This window comes from Oncorhynchus kisutch, linkage group LG14, assembly GCF_002021735.2.
Source record: "Oncorhynchus kisutch isolate 150728-3 linkage group LG14, Okis_V2, whole genome shotgun sequence".
Lineage (NCBI taxonomy): Eukaryota > Metazoa > Chordata > Actinopteri > Salmoniformes > Salmonidae > Oncorhynchus > Oncorhynchus kisutch.
In genome coordinates, this window is record NC_034187.2 from 88924009 (window position 1) to 88946544 (window position 22536).

At 44.7% G+C, this 22536-nt stretch overlaps 1 protein-coding gene and 1 long non-coding RNA gene across 4 annotated transcripts in view; one reads left to right on the plus strand and one right to left on the minus strand.

Annotated features, from left to right (window-relative positions):
* LOC116353441 (uncharacterized) lies at positions 1-21217 on the minus strand. The gene is made up of 3 exons (XR_004202916.1): positions 20938-21217; positions 3253-3357; positions 1-3097 (listed from the first exon to the last, which is right to left on the minus strand). It is a non-coding gene; the product is annotated as an uncharacterized LOC116353441 (long non-coding RNA).
* Positions 20340-22536, plus strand: part of azin1b (antizyme inhibitor 1b) — a 25719-nt gene continuing 23522 nt past the window's right edge. The window contains exons 1-2 of one of the 3 annotated variants that reach the window (XM_031789154.1): positions 20340-20533; positions 22172-22315. The gene's annotated coding sequence lies outside the window, so the exon portion shown is untranslated. Of the gene's footprint in view, positions 20534-21083; positions 21146-22171; positions 22316-22536 lie in introns of those variants that run through there. The other 2 variants (XM_031789156.1, XM_031789155.1) reach the window with 2 other exon arrangements.

The following is a 22536-nucleotide window of genomic DNA, read 5'->3' on the forward strand; positions in this document are numbered from 1 at the left end:
CCTTGTCAGTTTATAAATTCAGAGCCTTGTCAGTTTATAAATTCAGAGCCTTGTCAGTTTATAAATTCAGAGCCTTGTCAGTTTATAAATTCAGAGCCTTGTCAGTTTATAAATTCAGAGCCTTGTCAGTTTATAAATTCAGAGCCTTGTCAGTTTATAAATTCAGAGCCTTGTCAGTTTATAAATTCAGAGCCTTGTCAGTTTATAAATTCAGAGCCTTGTCAGTTTATAAATTCAGAGCCTTGTCAGTTTATAAATTCAGAGCCTTGTCAGTTTATAAATTCAGAGCCTTGTCAGTTTATAAATTCAGAGCCTTGTCAGTTTATAAATTCAGAGCCTTGTCAGTTTATAAATTCAGAGCCTTGTCGGTTTATAAATTCAGAGCCTTGTCAGTTGTCCGTTCATAAATTCAGAGACTTGTCAGTTCATAAATGCAGTGCGTTCTCGCTCTCGGGGCGTTCAGAGAGCGCACTGGTTGATCCGAGCGTTCTGAGATTACATGAGTCAGGTCGGAGACTTGAGCCAACTCCTCGTGCTTACTGTGGGGACTGTGTTACTGGTCAGGTGGAGAGCATGGTGTCTCCAGTGCGCTATTCTAGCCCGGTGCGCTCTAATCCAGCTCCTTGCATTTGCCTGGCTAGAATGGGCATCCAGCCAGGATGTATTGATCCAGCTCTATGTTCTCGTCTCCACGGTCCAGTGTATCCTGTGCCTCCTCTCCGCACTCACCCTGAGGTGCTCGTCTCCAGCCCGGTAACACCAGTTCCGGCACCATGCACCAGGCCTCCAGTGCGCCTCCAGGGTCCAGTACGCCCTGTTCCTGCTCCTCGCACTTGCCTTGAGGTGCGTGTCTCCAGCCCGGTACCACCAGTGCTGGCACCACGCACCAGGCCCACAGAGCGTCCGGCGACAGTACCCAGTCCAGAGCGTCCGGCCACAGTACCCAGTCCAGAGCTTCCGGTGACAGTACCCAGTCCAGAGCGTCCGGCCACAGTACCCAGTCCAGAGCGTCCGGTGACAGTACCCAGTCCAGAGCGTCCGGCCACAGTACCCTGTCCAGAGCGTCCGGCCACAGTACCCAGTCCAGAGCGTCCGGTGACAGTACCCAGTCCAGAGCGTCCGGCCACAGTACCCAGTCCAGAGCGTCCGGCCACAGTACCCAGTCCAGAGCGTCCGGTGACAGTACCCAGTCCAGAGCGTCCGGCCACAGTACCCAGTCCAGAGCGTCCGGCCACAGTACCCAGTCCAGAGCGTCCGGGTGACAGTACCCAGTCCAGAGCGTCCGGCCACAGTACCCAGTCCAGAGCGTCCGGTGACAGTACCCAGTCCAGAACATCCGGCGACAGTACCCAGTCCAGAGCGTCCGGCCACAGTACCCAGTCCAGAGCGTCCGGTGACAGTACCCAGTCCAGAACGTCCGGCGACAGTTCACAGACTGGAACCTCCAACGGGACTGTTGTTTTGTGTGACAGAGACAGCAGGTGGGTTTGGTTGGTCTTTTCTGGGTCATTCTGGTTTATTTCTGTCTATCCTACGTCGCACATACATACAAATTCAAAGCTATAATGTGTCCGAGACTCACACTTCCTGTAAACCACAAATCACAGCGCCCGTACGTTTCTCTGTTTAAGGCAAATTTGACAGAACACTATTGTGAATGACTGCCTTGACACACTGGCCTCAGTGAGTGTCACACAGTGAAACAGTGACACAAGCCTGAGTGTGTGCCTTGGTAAAACAATAGTTTACAGAAGCAGGTAAAATGGCAACACCCTTAGTGACAGATTTTGTCCTTATCATCAACCAAGCAGTCTCCGTGAGAGCCAGCCAGTGTCCATGCGTATGGGGGTGGAGCAGGCATTGTTATTCAACCAGTGGTGGTGGTCTACCACGACCCTTTACCAAACCGTGCCAAAGACAGAACAGAACTGAACGTGGCGAGAGTTCATCATTGGGGCAAAATGGGGTAACATCACAAAAGGAAACAGTAGGGTCAAATCCCATCATCACAAAAGGAAACAGTAGGGTCAAATCCCATCATCACAAAAGGAAACAGTAGGGTCAAATCCCATCATCACAAAAGGAAACAGTAAAATCCAATAACATCCATGGACTTCCTTTCCCTCCAACTTTTCTGTTTTGGTGCTGGTCTGTACTCAGGGTGCACCATGAAGAGCATGTGGGGGAAACCAGTGCCGAAGTAGTGCTGGTGGGGTCTGTACTCAGGGTGCACCATGAAGAGCATGTGGGGGAATCCAGTGCTGGTGCTGGTCTGTACTCGGGGTGCACCATGAAGAGCATGTGGGGGAAACCAGTGCCGAAGTAGTGCTGGTGGGGTCTGTACTCAGGGTGCACCATGAAGAGCATGTGGGGGAAACCAGTGCCGAAGTAGTGCTGGTGGGGTCTGTACTCAGGGTGCACCATGAAGAGCATGTGGGGGAAACCAGTGCCTAAGTAGTGCTGGTGGGGTCTGTACTCGGGGTGCACCATGAAGAGCATGTGGGGGAAACCAGTGCCAAAGTAGCCCGTGTGGTGGTCGGGGATCTGTTACGCTCTGATGCATTCTTCGGTGATATAGTCTCAGCAGGGAGGAAGAGAGGCGAGAGGGCTCACTCGCCAAATTCTGTCCAGGATAACCCAATGTGTTTCTATGGGGATCATTTCCAGATTTTGAGCTTGTCGCCTGTCTTCCCGCCTTTGGGACAAAGACTCCCATTGTTAGGGCAAAGACATGAGCATCTCGTCATTATATACAGATCTCTGGATTCAGCTCCCTGAACATTGGAAAGGAAAGTTGGCGGGTGCACAGTGCACTGTTAGGATGTTGGATTGCCCTAAGGTAAATTGATGTTTCGGCCAAATGATATAATTACTCCTGTCTAAATAAAATTTATTTGGCTGGGGGGCGGGGTCACACTGTTTTTGGTCGATTTATCCTTACATGCATCAAGATACCGTCTGTAGTCCAGTGGAGGCTGGTGACGTGAAAACGTTAGGAGGATTAGAGATCCACAGTATAGGTGCGGAATGCACAGAGACCACAAAGTGTGTAAAAGCCTTTAATAAAGACTTGGCTTGAGTGCAGGACAGGATTTGACTGAGAAGACAAGAAACAATAACATAACACAGTTAGACAAAAGAGCTCCGAATGAGTTAGTCCAAGCAAGGAGTAAAATCTTTGTGTAATGATGTGTTCTCTACATGATGTGACTCTACACACAGTAATGAGAGAAAATTGATAGGGGTCCTCACAGTGGTTGGAGAGGAAACATTCAATGTGCCAGTGGATGAACATGAGACGTGGCTTCAGTTCATGTCAGGAGAGAGTTGACAATGGGAGTGGAGTGGTCATCACCTCTTAATTAGAGAACAGGAGGGGATTTAGCTGTACATACAAACAGCAGAGACATTCCATTACAGCTGCGCCATCTTATGTTTGGACAACGCGTTTCTTCTTGAAGTTAAACTCAAACATCTCAAAATCCATCAAGTCCAACACAGACTGCACATCTCACCCACCTGACACATCAACGTATCCCAAGAAACGTTCCTGAATAAAGCCCATCCACATACCTGGTGATAACTGACAACTGCAATCAGACTGGTGGCACCATAGGTCCCAGAGTGGTGGGGCAATTTTTACCCCATGTTAACATAACCAGGAAAACTCTGGACACTATATGGTGTGACAGCGATTCATCAGTTGTAAAAGGGTTTTATAAGGGTTATGATGGGACCAGTTTAGACTTAAAACGGAAAGAAACTCCTGGCTCCGGGGGGGGGGTGTTCATATACATTATATTTAGACTAGATCAGGGGGGGGGGGTGTTCATATACATTATATTTAGACTAGATCAGGGGGGGGGGAGGTGTTCATATACATTATATTTAGACTAGATCAGGGGGGGGGGGGTGTTCATATACATTATATTTAGACGAGATCAGGGGGGGGGGGGTGTTCATATACATTATATTTAGACTAGATCAGGGGGGGGGGGTGTTCATATACATTATATTTAGACTAGATCAGGGGGGGGGGGGTGTTCATATACATTATATTTAGACTAGATCGGGGGGGGGGGTGTTCATATACATAATATTTAGACTAGATCAGGGGGGGGGGGGTTCCTCTACCCAGACACAGAGACAACTGATAGACAATAGAACTCACAGGGCTGTGCTTGATTTACGTATGTTTTCATCATGCAGGCCACTGTAGGCCTTATAAAAACACATCTGTCATCACTATAATGTTTTCATCATGCAGGCCACTGTAGGCCTTATAAAAACACATCTGTCATCACTATAATGTTTTCATCATGCAGGCCGCTGTAGGCCTTATAAAAACACATCTGTCATCACTATAATGTTTTCATCATGCAGGCCACTGTAGGCCTTATAAAAACACATCTGTCATCACTATAATGTTTTCATCATGCAGGCCACTGTAGGCCTTATAAAAACACATCTGTCATCACTATAATGTTTTCATCATGCAGGCCACTGTAGGCCTTATAAAAACACATCTGGCATCACTATAATGTTTTCATCATGCAGGCCACTGTAGGCCTTATAAAAACACATCTGGCATCACTATAATGTTTTATCCATTAATTCCAATTTTGGATTGGAAACGTAAAGGCAGCCTAGCCAGCCCAATTTTGGATTGGAAACGTATAGGCAGCCTAGCCAGCCCAATTTTGGATTGGAAACGTAAAGGCAGCCTAGCCAGCCCAATTTTGGATTGGAAACGTAAAGGCAGCCTAGCCAGCCCAATTTTGGATTGGAAACGTAAAGGCAGCCTAGCCAGCCCAATTTTGGATTGGAAACGTAAAGGCAGCCTAGCCAGCCCAATTTTGGATTGGAAACGTAAAGGCAGCCTAGCCAGCCCAATTTTGGATTGGAAACGTAAAGGCAGCCTAGCCAGCCCAATTTTGGATTGGAAACGTAAAGGCAGCCTAGCCAGCCCAATTTTGGATTGGAAACGTAAAGGCAGCCTAGCCAGCCCAATTTTGGATTGGAAACGTAAAGGCAGCCTAGCCAGCCCAATTTTGGATTGGAAACGTAAAGGCAGCCTAGCCAGCCCAATTTTGGATTGGAAACGTAAAGGCAGCCTAGCCAGCCCAATTTTGGATTGGAAACGTAAAGGCAGCCTAGCCAGCCCAATTTTGGATTGGAAACGTAAAGGCAGCCTAGCCAGCCCAATTTTGGATTGGAAACGTAAAGGCAGCCTAGCCAGCCCAATTTTGGATTGGAAACGTAAAGGCAGCCTAGCCAGCCCAATTTTGGATTGGAAACGTAAAGGCAGCCTAGCCAGCCCAATTTTGGATTGGAAACGTAAAGGCAGCCTAGCCAGCCCAATTTTGGATTGGAAACGTAAAGGCAGCCTAGCCAGCCCAATTTTGGATTGGAAACGTATAGGCAGCCTAGCCAGCCCAATTTTGGATTGGAAACGTAAAGGCAGCCTAGCCAGCCCAATTTTGGATTGGAAACGTATAGGCAGCCTAGCCAGCCCAATTTTGGATTGGAAACGTATAGGCAGCCTAGCCAGCCCAATTTTGGATTGGAAACGTAAAGGCAGCCTAGCCAGCCCAATTTTGGATTGGAAACGTAAAGGCAGCCTAGCCAGCCCAATTTTGGATTGGAAACGTAAAGGCAGCCTAGCCAGCCCAATTTTGGATTGGAAACGTAAAGGCAGCCTAGCCAGCCCAATTTTGGATTGGAAACGTAAAGGCAGCCTAGCCAGCCCAATTTTGGATTGGAAACGTAAAGGCAGCCTAGCCAGCCCAATTTTGGATTGGAAACGTATAGGCAGCCTAGCCAGCCCAATTTTGGATTGGAAACGTAAAGGCAGCCTAGCCAGCCCAATTTTGGATTGGAAACGTAAAGGCAGCCTAGCCAGCCCAATTTTGGATTGGAAACGTAAAGGCAGCCTAGCCAGCCCAATTTTGGATTGGAAACGTATAGGCAGCCTAGCCAGCCCAATTTTGGATTGGAAACGTAAAGGCAGCCTAGCCAGCCCAATTTTGGATTGGAAACGTAAAGGCAGCCTAGCCAGCCCAATTTTGGATTGGAAACGTAAAGGCAGCCTAGCCAGCCCAATTTTGGATTGGAAACGTAAAGGCAGCCTAGCCAGCCCAATTTTGGATTGGAAACGTATAGGCAGCCTAGCCAGCCCAATTTTGGATTGGAAACGTAAAGGCAGCCTAGCCAGCCCAATTTTGGATTGGAAACGTAAAGGCAGCCTAGCCAGCCCAATTTTGGATTGGAAACGTAAAGGCAGCCTAGCCAGCCCAATTTTGGATTGGAAACGTATAGGCAGCCTAGCCAGCCCAATTTTGGATTGGAAACGTATAGGCAGCCTAGCCAGCCCAATTTTGGATTGGAAACGTAAAGGCAGCCTAGCCAGCCCAATTTTGGATTGGAAACGTAAAGGCAGCCTAGCCAGCCCAATTTTGGATTGGAAACGTATAGGCAGCCTAGCCAGCCCAATTTTGGATTGGAAACGTAAAGGCAGCCTAGCCAGCCCAATTTTGGATTGGAAACGTAAAGGCAGCCTAGCCAGCCCAATTTTGGATTGGAAACGTAAAGGCAGCCTAGCCAGCCCAATTTTGGATTGGAAACGTATAGGCAGCCTAGCCAGCCCAATTTTGGATTGGAAACGTATAGGCAGCCTAGCCAGCCCAATTTTGGATTGGAAACGTAAAGGCAGCCTAGCCAGCCCAATTTTGGATTGGAAACGTAAAGGCAGCCTAGCCAGCCCAATTTTGGATTGGAAACGTAAAGGCAGCCTAGCCAGCCCAATTTTTTTATATTAACCACATTTTTACACACAAATGAACTATAAATACATAACGTTACTAATTAGTTACCCTGGACCAAATGGAGAGCACACATAGGCTGTATGCAGCTGCTCTTATTCGTAGCCTACAGTGGATCAGACTGAAAAAGGGTCTCATTTTCATCCCATACAGGAGGTCAGATCTCTAATGTTTAGGTGAAGCAACATTTATGGATTATGTTTTTACTTGTGTCTGTCCAGAGTGATTGTGTGTGTTATCATCTTTACTAAATTACACATCAACCTCATCTCTTTTATGTAACTTTTAATGGATGATGGAATGGAAGCTATCAAATCATTCTGAATTGACTTCGACATCCCAGAAATGCCAGTAGAAAGCCATATCTTCAGGAAGCATCGTAACGTGACCACTGCAAGCTCCTTGTTAGTGGAACTTTCACTCTCGTCAAGTCCTCTAAAATCCAGTTCTTTCAGGCCCAAAATGAATGGTGTTGATAAGCCGCTTGGGTTTATCCCTGTTTCTTCTTACTTTGTTTGAATACGTAGACCTTTGTCATGATCGATGCGGCTTTTTCCCTGAAGCTTGAATCTGATGTGGGCATTTATATCCTCCCTGTTTGTGTTTTGCCGTTTAGCTGAACGATCCATGTTCTTCAGGTCACTGTACCCCCCCTTTTCGCCAATTCCAAAAAGCAGGCAAGGCCAGCAATAAAGGCGACTTGATGAAAGGCTCCCTGTTAACCAGCTGTACTTTTTATACCAATTGGTATTGAATGCTGTTATGGGATTTTTATGAATAATTACTAAATGATGTATACATTTAACTTAGAACTATAACTAAACAGAATACTACTATGTTACTGTATGAATCTTTATTAGAATCATAATACCGAATGTGTGTGTAGTTTTAGTCAAGAATTAGAACAAGGACTTTCTGTTCCTTGTTAGAAACGAATGGAGCTATCATCAGACCGGCTTGAATACTGTGTTCCGTACAGGACATTCTGTCCCTACCCAGGGAGGGGAGAGACCTTGGGCTTGTAGTAGATTGTCTGCCACCTGTTAAACAATGTGGGATGGCTTGTGAACTATATTGCCATTGTATCTGAGAGGAGGAGAGACATTTATGATGAAATGTGAGGTATATAAACTTAATGTACATGGTATTATGAGCAGCGCTCTCGAGAATAAATGCTATTGGCTAATCTTGGTAGACTGGTCTCTGTCCATTTTATGCAAATAAGGATCTTACAAATTCATAGAATCAGACAGAGTGATTTAAATTGAATTTGTTCATGAACACATATTGGAATTGTTATAGGAATTGTTATATTCCTTTAACAAATGCTCTCACCTTTTCATCCATCTTCATGAAACTGATCTCAGGCAGAGGTCGACCCTCGGTTTTAATTCGCACATTTTCCGTGTACCCCAGAGAATGAAAGGGGTCTTCAACAAAATGTCAACAAATTTTGGGATAGTGTTGGCGGCGAAAACGGCACATTCGAGCTGGTAGCTACTGCTACTTGCTACTGAAGTTAGTGTAACGGATGTGAAACGGCTAGCTAGTTAGCGGTGGTGCGCGCTAAATAGCGTTTCAAATCGGTGACGTCACTTGCTCTGAGACCTTGAAGTAGTGGTTCCCCTTGCTCTGCAAGGGACGCGGGCTTTTGTGGAGCGATGGGTAACGATGCATTAGCAAGGCAAATCGAAATAAATTGGTAACAAAAATGAAGTTCTAAAACCAAGAAACCAATACATAATGTACTTCCTTCATCTCATGTATGAAAGAAGAAACTCATTTGAATGGAATAATATCCCAAAAATGCTCGACTATCACTTTTCAATCTCTATCCAATAATGTCACCAATTCAATAAGCTTCTCAACACATAGAACCTCCCGCATAATGCTCTCCGGCACAACTCCAATACAACACACTAGGCCTGCGGTCCAAACACTTAAAAGACACACCCTCGTCCACTTACCCTTGCCTTAATGCCCTTGGGGGAATCCCCGTTGACATCTTGGAGGGTGGTCCAAGGGAGACATCCCGACCCAATCTGGTGAGATTTGTATCGAAACAAAGACAAAAACAAGAACAACAACAGCGATACACTTCTTCATGTTATACTCAAACCCAATGTCTCATTTCTAGTGAGGTTGATCAGGCATCACCAGAAAGTCAGGACAACACCATTAAGTCTTTTCCTTTCCCTGTACTTCCTAAAACCTTACTGAAACACGTTATTCCTATCACTCTCTATGAACGCTAAGGAGCCAACCTTACTGAAACACGTTATTCCTATCACTCTCTATGAACGCTAAGGAGCCAACCTTACCAATCTTCCTCGTTCTGTCTTCTTTGCCTCAGCTTAAGACACCTTCTGCACTACTCTGATCTTGGCAACCTCAACCTGCCTTTCTCTCACCGGACCGGATAAGAAGTTGTACGTATGAGCAGTTGCAGATGTGCAGAGGCATTTTGTTTTGGTCAGTCACAGCTCTTATTACTGACCTCTTGTGAAAGGGAGACGCTACGACATGGGGCATTGACATGGGGCATTGACATGGGGCATTGCCATGGGGCATTGACATGGGGCATTGACATGGGGCATTGACATGGGGCATTGACATGGGGCATTGACATGGGTCATTGACATGGGGCACTGTACACACAGCAGAGGAATATCCCTTCTTTCGAATATATCAGAATATGAACCAAATACAGTCTATGATGATAACAACTGAACTTATATGAATGTGATTCTTTCAAGGAAGGGGGAAAAGTATGATGCCCTTTTCAAGTATTATTGTAACAGGGCCAGCGGACCTGTACCAATGACTTCTGGGGCATGTACTGAACCATCTTTGGTAAACCCATCCCACGCCTCCAGAGGGCACAAGAGCACATCAACTAGAGTATAGGGACACAGTATACACTCTGTTCTCTTCTAGCCCAGTTGAAGTGAAGCAGCCTTACCTCAAGTGACACTGCTTACAAAAGTAGGATAACTCAACCCCATATTCCAAACGAATACAGTGTATCATTGATGTGATTTATGTCATATTATAAATCATGGGTTATTTTCTTACAGAAACATGTGGGGTGTTGAGAAATCACTGTGAACTAATCCTGGTCTGTGTTGGACTCCTCTGGGCTACAGCATGACTGAACAGTCCAAAACAGCTCAGTTAGAGCATCCACTGTCTGTCTAAACATAGAAATAGAGGCCAGGCTTCAGGCAGAGCATCCACTGTCTGTCTAAACATAGAAATAGAGGCCAGGCTTCAGGCAGAGCATCCACTGTCTGTCTAAACATAGAAATAGAGGCCAGGCTTCAAGCAGAGCACCCACTGTCTGTCTAAACATAGAAATAGAGGCCAGGCTTCAGGCAGAGCATCCACTGTCTGTCTAAACATAGAAATAGAGGCCAGGCTTCAGGCAGAGCACCCACAGTTATAGCTAGTATACTGCTGTCAGAGAGAGAGAGAGACAGTTATAGCTAGTATACTGCTGTCAGAGAGAGAGAGAGACAGTTATAGCTAGCATACTGCTGTCAGAGAGAGAGAGAGACAGTTATAGCTAGCATACTGCTGTCAGAGAGAGAGAGACAGTTATAGCTAGCATACTGCTGTCAGAGAGAGAGAGAGACAGTTATAGCTAGCATACTGCTGTCAGAGAGAGAGAGAGACAGTTATAGCTAGCATACTGCTGTCAGAGAGAGAGAGAGAGTGAGACAGTTATAGCTAGCATACTGCTGTCAGAGAGAGAGAGAGAGAGAGAGAGACAGATACAGCTATAGCTAGCATACTGCTGTCAGAGAGAGAGAGAGAGTGACAGATACAGCTATAACTAGCATACTGCTGTCAGAGAGAGAGACACCCACAGTTATAGCTAGCATACTGCTGTCAGAGAGAGAGAGAGAGTGAGACAGATACAGCTAGCATACTGCTGTCAGAGAGAGAGAGAGAGAGAGAGAGAGAGAGAGAGTGAGACAGATACAGCTATAGCTAGCATACTGCTGTCAGAGAGAGAGAGAGAGAGTGAGACAGATACAGCTAGCATACTGCTGTCAGAGAGAGAGAGAGTGAGACAGATACAGATATAGCTAGTATACTGCTGTCAGAGAGAGAGTGAGACAGATACAGTTATAGCTAGCATACTGCTGTCAGAGAGAGAGAGAGTGAGACAGATACAGCTATAACTAGCATACTGCTGTCAGAGAGAGAGAGAGAGAGAGTGAGACAGATACAGCTATAACTAGCATACTGCTGTCAGAGAGAGAGAGAGAGAGAGTGAGACAGTTATAGCTAGCATACTGCTGTCAGAGAGAGAGAGAGAGTGAGACAGATACAGCTATAACTAGCATACTGCTGTCAGAGAGAGAGTGACAGATACAGCTATAACTAGTGTACTGCTGTCAGAGAGAGAGAGAGAGTGAGACAGATACAGCTATAACTAGTATACTGCTGTCAGAGAGAGAGTGACAGATACAGCTATAACTAGTGTACTGCTGTCAGAGAGAGAGAGAGAGTGAGACAGATACAGCTATAACTAGTATACTGCTGTCAGAGAGAGAGTGAGACAGATACAGCTATAACTAGTGTACTGCTGTCAGAGAGAGAGTGACAGATACAGCTATAACTAGTGTACTGCTGTCAGAGAGAGAGAGAGAGTGAGACAGTTATAGCTAGCATACTGCTGTCAGAGAGAGAGAGAGAGTGAGACAGATACAGCTATAACTAGCATACTGCTGTCAGAGAGAGAGAGAGAGTGAGACAGATACAGCTATAACTAGTATACTGCTGTCAGAGAGAGAGTGACAGATACAGCTATAACTAGTGTACTGCTGTCAGAGAGATAGAGAGTGAGACAGATACAGTTATAACTAGTGTACTGCTGTCAGAGAGAGAGAGAGAGTGAGACAGATACAGCTATAACTAGTATACTGCTGTCAGAGAGAGAGAGAGAGAGTGAGACAGATACAGCTATAACTAGTGTACTGCTGTCAGAGAGAGAGAGAGTGAGACAGATACAGCTATAACTAGTGTACTGCTGTCAGAGAGAGAGAGAGTGAGACAGATACAGCTATAACTAGTATACTGCTGTCAGAGAGAGAGAGAGAGAGAGTGAGACAGATACAGCTATAACTAGTGTACTGCTGTCAGAGAGAGAGTGACAGATACAGCTATAACTAGTGTACTGCTGTCAGAGAGAGAGAGAGAGTGAGACAGATACAGCTATAACTAGCATACTGCTGTCAGAGAGAGAGAGAGAGAGAGACAGATACAGCTATAACTAGTATACTGCTGTCAGAGAGAGAGTGACAGATACAGCTATAACTAGTGTACTGCTGTCAGAGAGAGAGAGAGTGAGACAGATACAGCTATAACTAGTATACTGCTGTCAGAGAGAGAGAGAGAGTGAGACAGATACAGTTATAGCTAGCATACTGCTGTCAGAGAGAGAGAGAGAGTGAGACAGATACAGCTATAACTAGCATACTGCTGTCAGAGAGAGAGAGAGAGTGAGACAGTTATAGCTAGCATACTGCTGTCAGAGAGAGAGAGAGAGAGTGAGACAGATACAGCTATAACTAGCATACTGCTGTCAGAGAGAGAGAGAGAGTGAGACAGATACAGCTATAACTAGTATACTGCTGTCAGAGAGAGAGTGACAGATACAGCTATAACTAGTGTACTGCTGTCAGAGAGAGAGAGAGTGAGACAGATACAGTTATAGCTAGCATACTGCTGTCAGAGAGAGAGAGAGAGAGTGAGACAGATACAGCTATAACTAGTGTACTGCTGTCAGAGAGAGAGAGAGAGTGAGACAGATACAGCTATAACTAGTATACTGCTGTCAGAGAGAGAGAGAGAGTGAGACAGATACAGCTATAACTAGTGTACTGCTGTCAGAGAGAGAGAGAGTGAGACAGATACAGCTATAACTAGTATACTGCTGTCAGAGAGAGAGAGAGAGTGAGACAGATACAGCTATAACTAGTGTACTGCTGTCAGAGAGAGAGAGAGTGAGACAGATATAGCTAGCATACTGCTGTCATAGAGAAAGTGAGACAGATACAGCTATAACTAGTATACTGCTGTCAGAGAGAGAGAGTAAGACAGATATAGCTAGTATACTGCTGTCAGAGAGAGAGAGTGAGACAGATATGCAGCTATAACTAGTATACTGCTGTCAGAGAAAGAGTGAGACAGATACAGCTCTAACTAGTATACTGCTGTCAGAGAGAGAGAGAGAGTGACAGGTACAGCTCTAACTAGTATACTGCTGTCAGAGAGAGAGAGAGAGAGAGACAGATAAAACTATAACTAGTATACTGCTGTCAGAGAGAGAGAGAGAGTGACAGGTACAGCTCTAACTAGTATACTGCTGTCAGAGAGAGAGAGAGAGTGACAGGTACAGCTCTAACTAGTATACTGCTGTCAGAGAGAGAGAGAGAGAGAGAGAGAGACAGATAAAACTATAACTAGTATACTGCTGTCAGAGAGAGAGTGACAGATACAGCTCTAACTAGTATACTGCTGCCAGGGAGAGAGTGAGACAGATACAGATACAGATAGTAAACTGATGGCATGTCAGGGAGAGAGTGAGACAGATAGTAAACTGATGGCATGTCAGGGAGAGAGTGAGACAGATACAGATACAGATAGTAAACTGATGGCATGCCAGGAAGCGAGTGAGACAGATACAGCTGGTAAACTGATGGCATGTCAGGGAGAGAGTGAGACAGATAGTAAACTGATGGCATGCCAGGGAGCGAGTGAGACAGATACAGCTGGTAAACCGATGGCATGTCAGGGAGAGAGTGAGACAGATAGTAAACTGATGGCATGCCAGGGAGAGAGTAAGACAGATAGTAAACTGATGGCATGCCAGGGAGAGAGTGAGACAGATACAGATACATATAGTAAACTGATGGCATGCCAGGGAGAGAGTGAGACAGATACATATAGTAAACTGATGGCATGCCAGGGAGAGAGTAAGACAGATACAGATAGTAAACTGATGGCATGTCAGGGAGAGAGTGAGACAGATACATATCGTAAACTGATGGCATGCCAGGGAGCGAGTGAGACAGATACAGATACAGATAGTAAACTGATGGCATGTCAGGGAGCGAGTGAGACAGATAGTAAACTGATGGCATGCCAGGGAGAGAGTGAGACAGATAGTAAACTGATGGCATGTCAGGGAGAGAGTGAGACATATACAGATACAGATAGTAAACTGATGGCATGCCAGGGAGCGAGTGAGACAGATAGTAAACTGATGGCATGTCAGGGAGCGAGTGAGACAGATACAGATAGTAAACTGCTGTCAGAAAGAGAGTGAGACAGATACAGATAGTATACTGATGGCATGCCAGGGAGAGAGTGAGACAGATAGTAAACTGATGGCATGCCAGGGAAGGGAGAGAGGGTGAGACACACTCAGTCAGATGCTGGGTGTCTTGGGTATGATCCATACTTCAGCAACACTTCCTGACTTGTGAGCAGTCCTTAAATTGGCACCCTCTGGGCCCTGGTGAAAAGTAGTGCACTATACAGGGAATAGGGTCCATCACAGTAGTGCACTATATAGGGAATAGGGTGCCATTTGGGCTGTAGCCTCAGTGTTTTAGTGTTTAACTCTGCTGATAAAAGCTAAATCCCACTCTATCCATGTTGAATGCAGAAACACTTCTATAGTGATCCTAACGTACTAAACAGCAGTTACAACCAACAGCTCAAACGGTGCCACAAAGCCCTTACATGGCGAGAAGGATATTGTAACAAAGTCTTTATTTGTGCCCAAAATACGCAGTAAGTAAGCCCTAAATCAGCTGCATTCCTTGGATAGAATTATCTGGACGATGACATCATGTTGATTAGTTTGGTGGATAACAACATGCTGGTGATTGTCTGTTAGTTCCCCAGTACAGTACATGGTGGTGATTGTCTGTTAGTTCCCCAGTACATGGTGGTGATTGTCTGTTAGTTCCCCAGTACAGTACATGGTGGTGATTGTCTGTTAGTTCCCCAGTACATGGTGGTGATTGTCTGTTAGTTCCCCAGTACAGTACATGGTGGTGATTGTCTGTTAGTTCCCCAGTACATGGTGGTGATTGTCTGTTAGTTCCCCAGTACATGGTGATGATTGTCTGTTAGTTCCCCAGTACAGTACATGGTGGTGATTGTCTGTTAGTTCCCCAGTACATGGTGATGATTGTCTGTTAGTTCCCCAGTACAGTACATGGTGATGATTGTCTGTTAGTTCCCCAGTACATGGTGGTGATTGTCTGTTAGTTCCCCAGTACAGTACATGGTGGTGATTGTCTGTTAGTTCCCCAGTACAGTACATGGTGGTGATTGTCTGTTAGTTCCCCAGTACATGGTGGTGATTGTCTGTTAGTTCCCCAGTACATGGTGGTGATTGTCTGTTAGTTCCCCAGTACAGTACATGGTGATGATTGTCTGTTAGTTCCCCAGTACATGGTGGTGATTGTCTGTTAGTTCCCCAGTACAGTACATGGTGATGATTGTCTGTTGGTTCCCCAGTACATGGTGGTGATTGTCTGTTAGTTCGCCAGTACATGGTGGTGATTGTCTGTTAGTTCCCCAGTACAGTACATGGTGGTGATTGTCTGTTAGTTCCCCAGTACAATACATGCTGGTGATTGTCTGTTAGTTCCCCAGTACAGTACATGGTGGTGATTGTCTGTTAGTTCCCCAGTACATGGTGATGATTGTCTGTTAGTTCCCCAGTACATGGTGATGATTGTCTGTTAGTTCCCCAGTACAGTACATGGTGGTGATTGTCTGTTAGTTCCCCAGTACATGGTGGTGATTGTCTGTTAGTTCCCCAGTACATGGTGGTGATTGTCTGTTAGTTCCCCAGTACATGGTGATGATTGTCTGTTAGTTCCCCAGTACATGGTGATGATTGTCTGTTAGTTCCCCAGTACAGTACATGGTGGTGATTGTCTGTTAGTTCCCCAGTACATGGTGGTGATTGTCTGTTAGTTCCCCAGTACATGGTGGTGATTGTCTGTTAGTTCCCCAGTACAGTACATGGTGATGATTGTCTGTTAGTTCCCCAGTACATGGTGGTGATTGTCTGTTAGTTCCCCAGTACAGTACATGGTGGTGATTGTCTGTTAGTTCCCCAGTACAGTACATGGTGATGATTGTCTGTTGGTTCCCCAGTACATGGTGGTGATTGTCTGTTAGTTCGCCAGTACATGGTGGTGATTGTCTGTTAGTTCCCCAGTACAGTACATGGTGGTGATTGTCTGTTAGTTCCCCAGTACAATACATGCTGGTGATTGTCTGTTAGTTCCCCAGTACAGTACATGGTGGTGATTGTCTGTTAGTTCCCCAGTACATGGTGATGATTGTCTGTTAGTTCCCCAGTACAGTACATGGTGGTGATTGTCTGTTAGTTCCCCAGTACATGGTGGTGATTGTCTGTTAGTTCCCCAGTACATGGTGGTGATTGTCTGTTAGTTCCCCAGTACATGGTGGTGATTGTCTGTTAGTTCCCCAGTACATGGTGATGATTGTCTGTTAGTTCCCCAGTACAGTGCATGGTGGTGATTGTCTGTTAGTTCCCCAGTACAGTGCATGGTGGTGATTGTCTGTTAGTTCCCCAGTACATAGTGGTGATGTTGATACATGAGAGAGTTTGTGGTTGTTATTATAATCTTCTGTCTCATTACTTTGTGTCATAAATGGCACGCTATTCCCATCAAAGTAGTGCACTGTGTCGGGAATAGGGTCCATCAAAGTAGGTCACTGTGTAGGGAATAGGGTCAAACAAAGTAGTGCACTGTGTAGGGAAGAGGGTGACATTTGGGAGCAGGAAAACAGTCAGCATTGGTCACCAGGAATCAGGACTTTTCTGTTAACCTGATTTGGGACGTAGACTTTGTTTGTGTTCATGTTGTTGTACCAAAATGAACCAGACAAACTAAGAAGTTCCTGAAGTCCCAGTAGACAGAAGAAGGACAAGAGTATCATGGCCTCCTCAACCTCAAATAACTGTTTTCTTGTGAGGCAATTATACTGAGAAGTTGGTTAATTCAACAGATCAGAAGATTCCCTCACAGTCAGTCATGAGATTCCTTCAGGATGTTTTGGTGTGAGATTAAATCGTTATAGGATGTTGACCCACTGACACATTCAACCCCTCAGCAACACACACACACACACACAAACAAGGTTTGGCGTCAGGGTTTGTAGATATTGTCTGGGTAAATGTTTTATCAATGAGTCATTTAAAAGTATAGTTTAAAGTGTCTCTGTCAACACTTGGGCATACCCTAGCATCTAGTTTGTGTCAGTGGTGGTTATGGAGTAGCAGACCTGGAAATAACACTGTGCTCCACAGATTAGGCATACTAAATGCAAGTGGGAAAATAGTCATCTGTAAAAGTAGGGTGTAACAGTAGATTAGAACAGTAGGGTGTAACAGTAACAGTAGGGTATAACAGAAGCAGTGGGGTGTAACAGTAACAGTAGGGTGTAACAGTAGCAGTAGGGTATAATAGTAACAGTAGGGTATAACAGAAGCATTGGAGTGTAACAGTAACAGTGGGGTGTAACAGTAGCAGTAGGGTATACCAGTAGATTATAACAGTAACAGTAGGGTGTAACAGTAGGGTATAACAGAAGCAGTGGGGTGTAACAGTAACAGTGGGGTGTAACAGTAGCAGTAGGGTATACCAGTAGATTATAACAGTAACAGTAGGGTGTAACCGTAGGGTATAACAGTAACAGTAGGGTGGAATAGTAACAGTAGGGTGTAACAGTAGGGTGTAACAGTAACAGTAGGGTGTAACAGTAACAGTAGGGTGTAACCGTAGGGTGTAACAGTAGGGTGTAACAGTAGGGTGTAACAGTAACAGTAGGGTGTAACCGTAGGGTGTAACAGTAATAGCAGGGTGTAACAGTAGGGTATAACGGTAATAGTAGGGTGTAACAGTAGCAGTAGGGTGTAACAGTAGCAGTAGGGTGTAACAGTAACAGTAGGGTGTAACAGTAACAGTAGGGTGTAACAGTAACAGTAGGGTGTAACAGTAAGTAGGGTGTAACAGTAACAGTAGGGTGTAACAGTAGGGTGTAACAGTAACAGTAGGGTGTAACAGTAGGGTGTAACAGTAGGGTGTAACAGTTGGGTGTAACAGTAACAGTAGAGTGTAACAGTAACAGTTGGGTGTAACAGTAGGGTGTAACAGTAGCAGTAGGGTGTAACCGTAGGGTGTGACAGTAACAGTAGGGTGTAACAGTAAGTAGGGTGTAACAGTAACAGTAGGGTGTAACAGTGGGTTGTAACAGTAACAGTAGGGCGTAACAGACATAGGGTGTAACAGTAGGGTATAACAGTAATAGTAGGGTGTAACAGTGTGTTGTAACAGTAACAGTAGGGTGTAACAGTAACAGTAGGTTGTAACAGTAACAGTAGGGTGTAACAGTAGGGTATAACAGTAATAGTAGGGTGTAACAGTAACAGTAGGGTGTAACAGACATAGGGTGTAACAGTAGGGTATAACAGTAACAGTAGGGTGTAACTGTGATAGTAGGGTGTAACAGTAACAGTAGGGTGTAACAGTAACAGTAGGGTCTAACAGTAGGGTGTAACTGTGACAGTAGGGTGTAACCGTGACAGTAAGGTGTAACCGTGACAATATGGTGTAACAGTGACAGTAGGGTCTAACAGTAGGGTGTAACAGTAACAGTAGGGTCTAACAGTAGGGTGTAACAGTAGGGTGTAACAGTAACAGTAGGGTGTAACAGTAACAGTAGGGTGTAACAGCAACAGTAGGGTGTAACAGTAACAGTATGGTGTAACAGTAACAGTAGGGTGTAACAGTAACAGTATGGTGTAACAGTAACAGTATGGTGTAACAGTAACAGTAGGGTGTAACAGTAGGGTGTAACAGTAGGGTGTAACAGTAACAGTAGGGTGTAACGGTAACCGTAGGGTGTAACAGTAACAGTAGGGTGTAACAGTAACAGTAGGGTGTAACAGTAACAGTAGGGTGTACCAGTGTGCTGTAAGAGTAGGGTATAACAGTGTGCTGTAACAGTAGGGTATAACAGTGTGCTGTAAGAGTAGGGTATAACAGTGTGCTGTAACAGTAGGGTATAACAGTGTGCTGTAAGAGTAGGGTATAACAGTGTGCTGGAACAGTAGGGTGTAACAGTGTGCTGTAACAGTAGGGTGTAACAGTAGGGTATAACAGTGTGCTGTAACAGTAGGGTGTAAAAGCAGGGTGTAACAGTAGATTATAACAGTAGGGCTTAACAGTAACAGTAGGGTGTAACAGTAACAGTAGGGTGTAACAATAACAGTGTGCTGTAACAGTAGGGTATAACAGTGTGCTGTAACAGTAGGGTGTGACAGTGGGGTGTAACAGTGGGGTGTGACAGTGGGGTGTGACAGTGGGGTGTGACAGTGGGGTGTGACAGTGGGGTGTAAACATTGGGGTGTAAACATTGGGGTGTAACAGTGGGGTGTGACAGTGACATCCATAACTGGTGTAGGGTGACACAGACACAAATTGTGACAAACTGTAGCAGGATGAGAAATGAATCACTTGTTATAGAATAGTTATGGAGTTCGTTTTTTATAGAACCAATTACATAAAACTGGGTCACTCGAGTGAATGTTTACCTGAGTTTTACCAAGCCAAACAAATGGGCACTTAAAGTGAATCTGTGAGGAAAGTGTTGATGTAACAAATAACACAGGAGTTCAAAGTTTGAGTGTCACACACCCCACTGTTACACCCCACTGTTACACCCCACTGTCACACCCCACTGTCACACCCCACTGTTACACCCCACTGTTACACCCCACTGTTACACCCCACTGTTACACCCCACTGTCACTGTTACACCCCACTGTCACTGTTACACCCCACTGTTACACCCCACTGTCACTGTTACACCCCACTGTTACACCCCACTGTCACTGTTACACCCCACTGTCACACCCCACTGTCACTGTTACACCCCACTGTTACACCCCACTGTTACACCCCACTGAGAGTTTGGTACCACTGGATTTGGGTATTTGGGTAGCTGAAATGGGATTCTATAGTATAGCAGGTAAACTAATATGTTCCTGTTTGATGTACAGTATGTGTGTTTACATGATGTGTGCATTGCACTGACAGAGTGACAGCTGAGCCACATAAAATAATAGGAGATCAGACACAAATAGCCAGCATTTACTTTTGTCACACTCTCTGGAGTGAATTGGTTTCAATGTGAGAAGCATCTGTTGCTGGTGTTCATAATTATATAAATGATTCAGAATCTTATTCAACAGCAAATGCAAGTAAATTGTCATAACATTCATGAGTGTGAAATAATCTTCCAAACAGTTTTCCCATGATAGTCCCTGTCTGTATAAAGTCATATGTTAGCACCAAATATAATAACCATGATTAAACACGCAACAAATCTATTTGATTCGGAAATACATATTTGGCATTTCCTTTAAAAATAGCGAAACGTGATTGGCTAGGGCGAAGCAGACCCCGCCCCTTCTCCAAGTAGCCAAGAGAAACAACGGCCGCACATTTACAGAGCTGTCGTCAGCCAAACATATGGCAAAAATAGACCTTGTTCTTTCTTTTTAATGTGGTGTGTACTACATTTTAAAAATTCCGCCGAAAAAGAGAAGACGATTTTCCGAAACATTTTCGCCGTTATCTCACGTAAGTATAAAAATACTTCGATTGAATTGGTGCTAAGTAAGCTGGCTAGCCAACGCAACATGGCGGGCTTAGTCCTAGCCAGCTAACAGGGCGCTAACTGCTAACTAGCCACAACACGGGCGACCTGCTTTCCTTTCCATCTGGAAATGGCGCTCTCTTGTAAACATTTGTACACATTGTTTACCTGTAGAACAAAATAAGATACTATTTGATAAATGATAGCATTAATGTATTTCACAGTTTTAGTTGGTTGGTAGCTACGTGTATTTGTTAGCGCAATGTCAACAGCGCCGCGTTCTTCATGAAACCAAAGCGACTTCTAACTACTGTCAAATGTTTAAAAACGTTTCGCTGTGTCTCTGGACATTGACAGCCAAATGAATGTTAAGTAGCTACCTAATTACCTCTTAATGTTTATCAGACATCATTCCTTGCTCGTTTGCTGTGTTGTGATAACAAACCAATGACCTGTTAGACTTCTCTAACGCCCAGAAAGCTCCGGTTCAGACTCCCGTTCTCCAGCTCGCCAAGCGGTATGTCAAAATACGGTCGTTGGTCACAAAATATGGAGTTTCACTGAGCAACTATCTTCATTCACTCCCGTTACGACTGGTATGTACTTAAAAAATATTAGATATAAATAATAATGTACAAACAACCGAGAAAATGTCACTTCCAGGTGACTCGTGATTGCCACGCTCAGGTCGGAAGTCTACAGCAGCTGTAGATATTATATATTATATTTTCGATTAATTGTTTTAAAAATATATATATATATTTTGACGTTTTTTGGAAGTACCTACCGGCCCAACGTGAGTAAATTTAAGATAGTTGCTCAACCAAACTTTATTTGGTTATCAATGAACGTATTTTGACAAAACGCTTGCCGAGCTGGTGAGTGGGAGTTAGTCTGGGCGTTAGGTCTAAAGTACAGATACAGGTTCAGACCTAGTTACATTTTCTTCTCTGTGCTTGCTCATATCCTACCCATTCATCATGGTCATCCATGATACTGATTCAAAGTACCACCTTTACTGGGAACCAAAGTAACACTTGCTAGATAGTGTTTTGTGTTGCATGGCAGCATTTTCTCTCTATTTCTTTGCTTGTCAAAGCACATTGATTAATTATGCAAATAGTATGTTTTATTGATGTGTATCCAACAGCTTTCTGCCTCAATAAATGAATCTTAAACTCCCCAAGAAATGTTTTCCTAAACATAGTTGGTTACAGCGCTCCGGTAAATGAGTACAGAATGCAATGTTTTGACTTTGTCAATATTTACCTAAACCACCACTGGGTTGAAGCTAAGTACCTAACATATCGATCCTTCCATACACCACTGCGTAGTGGAAAAGTCACTAACAAATGGTTATTTTAGGGTGCAGTAAATTTCACTCAGCATAGCTATGTGTACAGACTTTACCATCAGTATAATCTGTCAATGAATATAATTAGTTTCCAGGTTTATGCAATAGTGACTAGATCTGAACACACTGTACCCTCTATCCATGCTGTTACGCCTGGCTGACTATGTTAATGACTTGTCTGAGCCTGTAGGCCTTTGAGTCACACATTTCCAGTTTCAACACAAACAATCAGCAACTTTTTAAAAACGTGTACCTGTTCTCCCCATAGGGCTCCCTCTTCTCTTTACAGGTGTATAACTGCTACCCAGAAGGCCTAGGGGCGTCCCTTTACCGGGAGCGCTTTGACTTCAACGCTGAGCCGCCTTGGGATCCTAGCTGATAGCGGGACACGGCCTTCTACAGACTTGTCCATGTAAGCAGAAGCCATTCTGACCCTTTCCGTAGGGTGCCTTCAAACCGGACGAACGTATGTGTAAAACGAGCAGGAACTCGACGACAATAAGAGCAGTGTGTTATAGCCCTAGTGGTGTTTCTCTGCGTCAGACAACCAGTTGATGTGTTTTGGTTTGAAGGCACCCTTACAAAGGGGCTTGTTTATGTCAACATGTGATGTAAGCAGCTTTTGGATCAAGC